Source organism: Acomys minous (genome assembly GCF_964271855.1).
Source record: "Acomys minous genome assembly, chromosome: 2".
In the NCBI taxonomy this organism is placed as follows: Eukaryota; Metazoa; Chordata; class Mammalia; order Rodentia; family Muridae; genus Acomys; species Acomys minous.
Genome location: NC_140484.1, coordinates 6902039 through 6911105, shown reverse-complemented (window position 1 = coordinate 6911105; position 9067 = coordinate 6902039). Strand labels below are relative to the sequence as shown.

General features: G+C 45.8%; 1 long non-coding RNA gene across 1 annotated transcript; it reads right to left on the bottom strand.

Moving 5' to 3' along the window:
* Positions 1-1187: 1187 nt before the first annotated feature.
* LOC311592889 lies at positions 1188-6273 on the bottom strand. The gene is made up of 3 exons (XR_014777534.1): positions 6237-6273; positions 1391-1452; positions 1188-1200 (listed from the first exon to the last, which is right to left on the bottom strand). It is a non-coding gene; the product is annotated as an uncharacterized lncRNA (long non-coding RNA).
* Positions 6274-9067: the final 2794 nt, after the last annotated feature.

Here is a 9067-nt window from a genome sequence, read left to right as displayed (position 1 = left end):
TACTGCATTTACAGTGAGATCTCCTTGGTTTGGATTATTCCCTTCTCAGGAGTGGTGTTGTGTTCAGCTTTCTCACACAGGCCATGCACTTTCCTTCCTAGTTCAGTGCCTAGCTATTTGGTCTCATTTGTTCTTTGTGATCACTTTACGCTAGCTGGGCTTTCTTTTTTTTTTCTCTCTGTTTATTTATTTATTTATTCATTCATTCATTCATTCATTCATTTTTATTCTTTGCATTGGTGTTCCATCCATTTGCCTACAAACTTCAAGCTTTCCTTATTTTTTTCTTTAAATATTTTATTTTATTTTTTCCTTTTTTTTATTAATTTATTCATATTACATCTCAGTTGTTAGCCCATCCCATGTATCCTCCCATTCCTCCCTCCCTCCCACTTCCCCCCTACTCCCCTCCCCTCCCCTAAGTCCCCATGAAAAACTGTACCTACCAGGATAGTGGGTAAGAGGGGAGGACATCCTATTGAAACTTTAGGTGTGAGAAGCCTGGGAGAAAGAGGAAATAGAAGGATCCAGCGGGTCCTGGAAAACTACAGGCGAGTCTGGGCCCTGGGGTCCTCCGCAAACTGTGGCAACAGCCAAGGAAAAAATAGGCAGTAAACCTCGAACCCCTATCCAGACTAGCCGATGGACAGGACATTCTCCACTGTTGAGTGGAGAAGGAGATCTAACTTTCACACAAACTCTGGTGCCCCATATTTGACCATGTCCCTTGGATGGAGACACCTGGTGGCACTCAGAGGAAGGATAATAGGTCACCAAGGAGAGACTTGATACCCTATGAACATATACAGGGGGAGGAGGTCCCCCTCAGTCATAGCTGGGCTTTCTTGTCTGGCCTTAGTGAAGAAGATGTGCTTAGTCTTGATGAGACTGGATGTGCTAGGGTGGGCTGGTATGGGGGTGGGGGGGGTCTCCCCTTTTCTGAGAAGGGGGAGGGAGAAAGGAGGAGGAATGTGAGAGTGTGGGACTGGGAGGAAAGGAGGGAGGGGCCACATTCAAGACGTAAAGTGAATAAATAAGTAAATTTAATTAATAAAAATGTTTGTATAGGGTATCAAAGTCTCTTCTTGGTAGCTTGCTAACCTTCCTCTGAGTGCCACCAGGCCTCCCCATCCAGGGGATGTGGTCAAATATGGGATACCAGGGTTCGTGTGAAAGTCAGAGACCTCACTCTCCACTCAGCTGTGAAGAAGAGACTTGATACCCTATGAGCATACACAGGGGGAGAGGTCCCCCCTCAGTCACAGTCATAGGGGAGGGGAGTAAGGGGAAAATGGGAGGGAGGGAGGAATGGGAGGATACAAGGGATGAGATAACCATTGAGATGTAATATGAATAAATTAATAAAATATATTAAAAATGTTTTTGTTACCTTCTAATTGGTTACTTTGTATACATGACATCTTTGGTTTTTTGCATGTGTGTCAAACAGCCCTGTGAAATGACAGAAACATCACCAGTTATTTCAGCAGAGATCACTGAATGGAACTGTTGATTGCTGAAAGGATGTAAAATGGAAACTGTAGAGATGAACGGAGAATATGAGGATATCATAGAAGGAAAAAAAGACTTCAGGAAATGACCGCCACCCCCAGGGCTGGGTAGCAAATGGACCAGAATTGTAGTCATTCAGTCTGGAAGCCTGGAGAGGGGCCCTAGAGCCTGCCACTTTGCTGGATCCCTGTTCTCAGTGGGTGGGCAGCTATGAGAAGCAGACCTCTCAGGAGGGGTCTCTTTGGGCCGATGTCCCTGAAGCTACACTGGGAGACTGGTTCTGTTCCTCTTAGAGAAACTGAGAGCTATGTCCAGTAGCTGGCCCTGGTGTGAAGGATGACTGCACAGGGGCAGTCACAGCAGCAAGACTCAGGCAGGTGGCCAGCCGGACGAAGTGAGAAGGTCCTGAAGGTGTCCCCTCAGCCACAAGGGGAACTCCAGCCTCGGCACCTGCAGCTCTGTAGAGAAGGGTGGGCTGGGAGCAGGAGGGGGGAGCTTGAAAGTTGACATTTATATTAATTTTATATTCAAACATTATATTAAATGATATTCATATTTATAGTTTCACTCATAATTCTTTTTAGGTTTCTGTATCATCTATAAATACAGATTTTTTTTTTAAAAAAAACCTCTTATTTCTGTGAAATGTTTACTGTTAATAACCTTTGTCCCTAAAAATGTCTCTACCCTATGGTTAGGAAACACGAGTCCCATCTCTCTTGGAGTCAGTTATTCTCTGTTCTTGGAGCGACACTGTGAAGATGTGTGATGGTGTGCAAGGGTGTGTGCACATGTGTGTGTATGTGCAAGAGCCTCCTTTTCCTTATCTGAAACAGTCTCTCTGTTGTATTGTTGCTGCTGTTTTCTCTGGGTTCATTGGCCTGGGAGCCCCCAGGGATTCTTCTGTCTCTGTGCCTCTTCTCATTTTGGGGACACTGGATTCACAGATACATGTTACTGTCCTTAGCTGTACATAGCCTTTAGGGATTTGAACTCTGGTCCTCATGCTTGCATGACAAACGCTTTATCCACTGGGCCATCTCTAGCTCTTATAGTCCTTCTTTCTGTGTGCTCAGAAACCACCAATACCGTATTGAAGGCAGATTCCCGGCTGTGTCTAGGATGCTGAAAGAGCCTGAGAAACGCTAAGTGTCTGTGAGGTGGATGCATAGATTTGCCTTCACATCCACTCGCCCTGCTCTGCCCTGCCTGCCCTACTACTTCTTCTTCTGACATGTGAAGGAGACTTGTGAATGGCTCAGTGTTTCAAAACTAGGCCAATAAGGCTCAGTGTTAGGATTCTTGTAGAAGTCAACGGGAGGAACTATTCCTCTGTCTCAGGTCAGTTATGCGTTCTGTGCTTGGCACTTGTGACTTGCACCTTCTCTCTGTTGGCTCTTATGGGAGCCACTGGAGAAAGACACATTTCTTGTGTTTTTGTTTGAGTTCCTGGACCTAAGTTGCATCTGTAAGTTTAGGTCTGTTGCTTTTAATGTGAGAAATGTCACTGTAAACATTTAAAACATCTTCACCTGGATTTTCCATTCCTTATAGCTAAGCAAGCCCTAGCTGGCCAAGTGACAACTGAAGTTTGCTCCCAGGCCGTGTGGCGGTGCCTCCTGGAGAGTCCTTGCTATAGATGAGATGTTTACTCAGCTATGGTCCCCATGTTCAAAGCTCTTTGTCTTCAGAAGTTGTGCTGAGCCTGGTGACCATTTCTGCTCTGTTTTTCCCCTCTCACCTCTGTGCAGGACAATCCATGGACTATTGGCAGTCGTGGATGATTGTTTTGGGGACAATCATTAGATAAACAACAGGAAACTTCTGTGTCTGCCATTGCTCGCAAGCTTTGGACACTGATGTGCTTATGCGGAGGCAGAGAGGGGGTGCCACAGTGAGCATGAGCCTCCGTCCTCTGCCTTCTCATCCTCTGTCTCTGTCTCTGTCTCTATCTCTGTCTCTCTCTCTGTGTATATGTGCACATTTGTGTGTGTGTGTGTGTGTGTGTGTGTGTGTGTGTGTGTGTGTGTGTGTGTATAGAACCTCAGCTATCATTTTCCAGGCACCATCTGCCTTTGATTGTTTTCTTTTTTTTTTTTTTTTTTTTTTTTTGAGCTAGAGTCTCTCAGTGGCCTAGATTTTGCCAGCTAGACCAGCCTGATGAGTCAGAGAGGAGCACCATGGATCACCTGTCTCCACTTTACCAGTACTGGGATTGAAGTATATGCTCCAATCCTTGGCTTTTTAAAAATGTAGTTTCTGTGGATTTAATTCAGATGTTTGTGCTTGTCAAACAAACGCTTTACATCTGAGCTAATTTCCAGCCCAGCACCTTGGGGTTCGTGGTGAGGTTTCAGAGCCCTTTCATCATCATTAGATGCTTTTTATTTTATGTGCGTGTGTGTTTTCCTTGCATGTATTGATATGTACCATGTGCATGCCTGGTGCCCAAGGAGGTCAGAAGAGGGTGCCAGACCCCTTGGAACTGGAGTTACAGATGGTTGTGGACTACCATGTGGGTTTTGGGGACCAAACCCAAGTCCTTTCCAAGAACCAGCACTCTGAGCTGCTTAGCCACTGGTCCACCCTTGTTTCTGGTCTCTGTTCCCCAGAGTGACTGAGGTGACTCTGTTGAAAGGCTGTCTCACCACTGAGCTAGGCACTCTGTGTTCATACATTTGGCTTCTGCAGTTGATGTCTGCAGCTTTGCAGCCACCCTTCTGCAGCATTTCTGTGTCCTTATTTGCTAAAAGTTATGTGTGGCATCCAAAAATGAATAAGGGAGAAATTATGGAATGGCTCATAAAGGAAGAAGGGATGACTTGTGGTCTGTGGGGAAGGCTCTGCTGGTGGAGCACACACTGCGAGCATGATGGAATGTGTTCATGTTCCAGAATCCACATCAAAGTATCAGGCTTTGGTGAAGTGCATCACAACCTCAGAGTTGGGAAGGTGGAGACGATGGGACCCTGGGGCTTTCTGACCATTCAATTTAGTTTATCTGGCGAACTCCAGGCCAGTGAGGGACCTTCTTTCAAAGGACATGGATGATACTGCTGAGAACGACACCTGAGCTTGTCTTCTGGCCTCCACATGCATGTGCATACACATGCACACATTCTCACCCACATGCACATGTGACACCCACGCAAACATGCATACATGCTTATACCAGTTACAAAAAGGGAGGAAACACAAGCCTGGGAAAGTGACACCTTTTACTTTCTAGTGGCTATGGGTGGAGCAAAGCAGCTGGTGAATATATTCTCACTCTGTGTGATGAATATTCCTACTAATAATGGTGAAACTTCATCCTGTACTGATAGCACCTCTCAACCCGGGCATGGATTCAGTCTCTCCATAGAGAAAGACAGGGACCCACAAAGCAGGTGAAGGAAGGCTCATTACCACTGGCAGCTTCCGTTCACTCTCCTTCAGAAACTTCTCAGAGGTAAGAAGAAGCCTTGGCCATCCTTGACAGCAGTCCTCACCATGATTTCAAAGACCTTTCATCTCTATATTTTGTGTGATAATCTTCCTGGAAGATGACAATGTTTTGCTTAAAAATCAGCCATAGCTTACAAATCCTTTTAGATTAGGAATTAAAAACAGGATTCATGCTTTGCAAAACTCTCATTATAAGAACTGAAGAGAAGAGTAATAAAGGAGGGATGCTCTCAAGAGAAAAATCTGGAAGAGAGGCTCAATATATCAACCAGATAGAGGGAGGAATTGGACTAAACCTTCTCGCTTCCGACTGTACCAGCCATGGGCACGGAGAGAACAAGCCGGGCTGATTAAAACAACTTATCACCTAAAACACGTTCAGGATGACGAAGTCTGCACTTGTGAATTACACCTCTGCTGATCTAGCTGGGAGAGTGTAGTGCAAGGTAGCTTGGATGAAAACAGCAGAAGATAGCGCAGGCCTTTCCTATCTCTTCGCTTTTCTTGTAGTTCAAGTTTGCTTACTTCAGCCAGGGAAGTACCCTCTGCCTTCCTCCTCCTCCTCTTCCTCCTCCTCCCTCTCCCCTTTCCTCCTCTTCTTCTTCCCTCCCCCCTCCCCTCTGTGTCCTCTTCCTTCCTCCACTCCACCTGCTCATTGTTTCCACAGGGCCCTAACTGTAGACCTCCTGTCCGCCATTGAAGGATAAAAGCACAGGAAACCCTCTGTGCCTGGCCTCCCGACAGGAAGTCTTTGCAGCTTGGACACTTTCACAGCAGTCATTGGGCACTCAGAGTTTGGGTGCTTGTAGGTTGAATTTAAATTTACAAACAGACTTTGGGTGCTCACAAAGAAACAGACATTTTGGATGTCATGATGTTGAAAAGAGGAAGAGAGGAAGAAGCAGAAGAGAAAGAAGGAGGAGGCAGAGAAAGGAAGAAGAAGAACGAGAAGGAGAAGAAGAAGAAAAGAGGCAGAGGAAGAAGAAAAGAGGCAGAGGAAGAGGGGATGGAGAAGAACAAGCAGCTATTCTCGCCTTCAATTTTCTTCTCACCAATCATGAAAAGCAATTAACAAACTAAACAGTGAATTGTCCCTGTCCATCTGTGTTAGGTAGGTGCCAGGAGTCTGATTTATTCTCCCCTTCCTTTGCCTGTATAAATATCTGATGGAATGGTAGGAGCCATTATGTAGGGACAGGGACAGGGCAGCATGGCAGAAAGAGAGGAGTGGTTAACATTTCCTGGCTGACTGAGCATGATGTCATGTGTGAACTTACCTTGAATGGAGAGGGAATTGGCCAGGGAGACAAAAAGAGCAAATGACAAGATCTATGGGTGAGAAACAGCACAGTGTGTCTGGGAGGTGGCAAGCCACTCAAGTGTCCTGTAGAGAGCAGTCCTGGAAAAGAAGGCTGGGTCACTAAGGAAAGAAAGGTGGTGTCTTGAGCCTCCTTTGCTAAGTACAGTGCAAAGTCTGTGTCCATATGAGTCAGTAACAGAGTATGCTTGTAGTGAGCATGAATTTGACAAGAACATTGTCTCTCTCTCTTTTTTTTTTCTTTAGGGAGCCCATGTGCTGTGAGAGGTCCAGCTCAGGGATGGTTGTGGGCAACTTTGTCTCATGAGTGAGGGGAGCACTTGCCGCTGAAGTCCTGATCCAGGCACCCAAACACCTACGCTCTTGTGCCCTAGGCCTTCTAGCCTAGATGGAAGGGACAGTTACATCTATGTGGCAGGGTGACTTTAAGGGAGGCTGAGAGGTTAACAATATGAAAGAATTGGTTGGTTTTCGGGGTGGGGGTGAGAACTCCTCTTAGAGTTTAGGTAACATCAACTAAGGGGTGGTTTGGGGAGCTCACAGCACAGAAGTTGTCAGGGAATGCTGATGGGCCAGACTAAGCTCTAGGACTTGGGCTCTAGGTCAGCTTGCCTCAGGAGGAAAGGAAGATGCACTCTGCAAGTGAAAGCTCCTGATGGGCTGTGTAGTAGAAGCCACAGAAACCCCACCAGTGAGACCTCCTTGGTGAGAGGCTTTTCTGACTCACTAGACCAGAATTTTGGCATTTGGAGAGGGAGTGAGGAAGGGAGGGATGGAGGGAGAAGGGGAAAGAGGGAAGGGGTGGGTTCTTGTGTTTACGTAAACATGAGCTTAATCAGCCCAGGCAGCCAGTTCCTGGTAAACTCTGAATCCTGTTCTTAGAAGAGATGCTACAAGGAGTGATTCCTCATTACTGCAATATGTAGAACCCTGTTAGGGAAATGTGACTAAGAAAACCCATGACATGGCAGCAGTTATAGCATTTCCCATTGTCAAGCACCTTTTATGTGCCAGGCACTTACATACTTTAGGGTAAATTCAACACACGAGATGGTCAGTTTTGTCCCTATTCTACAGAAGAGGGAACCAAAGCTCAGAAAGATGAGGCCACTGGTCCAGGGTTCAATCTGGTGCTCATGGTGGAGACCAGGCCTGTGATTGCTCACTATGGAAACTCCAGAGCTTATCTGGTTAAATGAATAGCCAACCACATCATTGGAATGTGCCAAAAGTGGGTTTGGCACCTGAGACTGTAGTTCAAGAGCAATTCCTCCACCGTCTCATATCAGAGAAAGGTGAGTGCAATCACCAGGGTGAATGTGGTGACTCTAAGAGACCGTAGGAGGCTGGCAAGAGAGAGAGAGAGAGAGAGAGAGAGAGAGAGAGAGAGAGAGAGAGAGAGAGAGAGGGAGGGAGAGAGAAACAGAGACAGAGACAGAGACAGAGAGACAGAGAGACAGAGAGATCACAATGGCTTTGTAATAGTCAGAGAAAGGACCACAGACAGTGGAGTATGAGCAGAACTTTGAAGGTCAGTCTAAATTGGGTGAGTGAAGGAGAAAGATTTGTGTCATAGGTGGCTTGGGGAGTCAGATGTCAGAGTAAGGAGCTTAGTCTCTGGGGTGTCACTGTCCTGGGTGCACTAGGAAGCTGTGTGACACCCTGCAGGCTGCTCTCTGGCTTTGTTTGCTCATTTACAATAGGGTGTAATTTAAGATAATCCATGCAAAGGACTTTGCACAAAGGGCTTGGCACACAGGAACTAATTCAATAGAAACGAATTTTCATTATATCAAATCAAAGTTTTTTTTTTTTAATGTGGATCAGAGAGGAGGGCTGAGAAGACAGGATGGGATCGGAATGCACTGCCTTGCATGCCGAGTAGGTATTTGGAATTTCACTTCAGCATTTAATGCCTCTGACAAGATAATGATGCCTCTTGGCGCTCAATTGCTGCTGATTTGATGTCCTTTCTTGCTTACTGGAAATCAAGAACCTCAGTATGTAGAAAGAACATCGCTGTCTCAAACCCTTCCATCTTCCTATTTTACTTTCACTTGGTCTCTTGTTTCTTTGGAGGTGGAAGGGAGGGTGGGGACACTGTCTGAATCGAGTGGTCCCTTTGCCAATGCCCAGTAAATGAAGGCCAGGCTGGAAACAAAACCCAAAGCAAAAAATTCAATAAACACAGGATGGACCCATAAATAAGCCCACAGCCTAGAGGAATCTAAACTTTATAAAAACACTTGATGATGGAGAGACTGTGAAGTCAGTTCAGGTTCTGTCACTTTAACCCCTGTCCTGAGAGATGGCTGCAGCTCAGCTCCTGTCACTTTAACCTCTCCTGAGAGATGGCTGCAATATCTCCCAGCCCCTTTGCACATTAACTCCTGAAAAACACAGTAATCCTATTTGTGAAATTTTTCTTGCAGGCAGCCTGTTTGTGGTAATCATTAGCTTGGGATGCTGGCACTCAGAGAAACTTCACAAGTGGCTAAAGATGTGAGCCTTGGTCCCTGTGATGGATTAGCTTTGAGTTATAATATTCGATGAGCATCTTAAGCTATTGCTTTAAAGTGCTTCATGGAATGGGATTCTGTCAGGCAGACCACATCGTGACACATCAGACTCTATAATTACCCCAGATGACTTGTCTCTGTTCTCCTGCCCACATTGCTTCAGTTTCCTTCTTGAATGCTTCCTTGAGAAGAAGGTAATTATCAAAATAGAGGTAGCCCAAGCTCTGTGTGGAGAACCTCAGAGGTGCTGTTCAGTTGTGATGCTGAAACG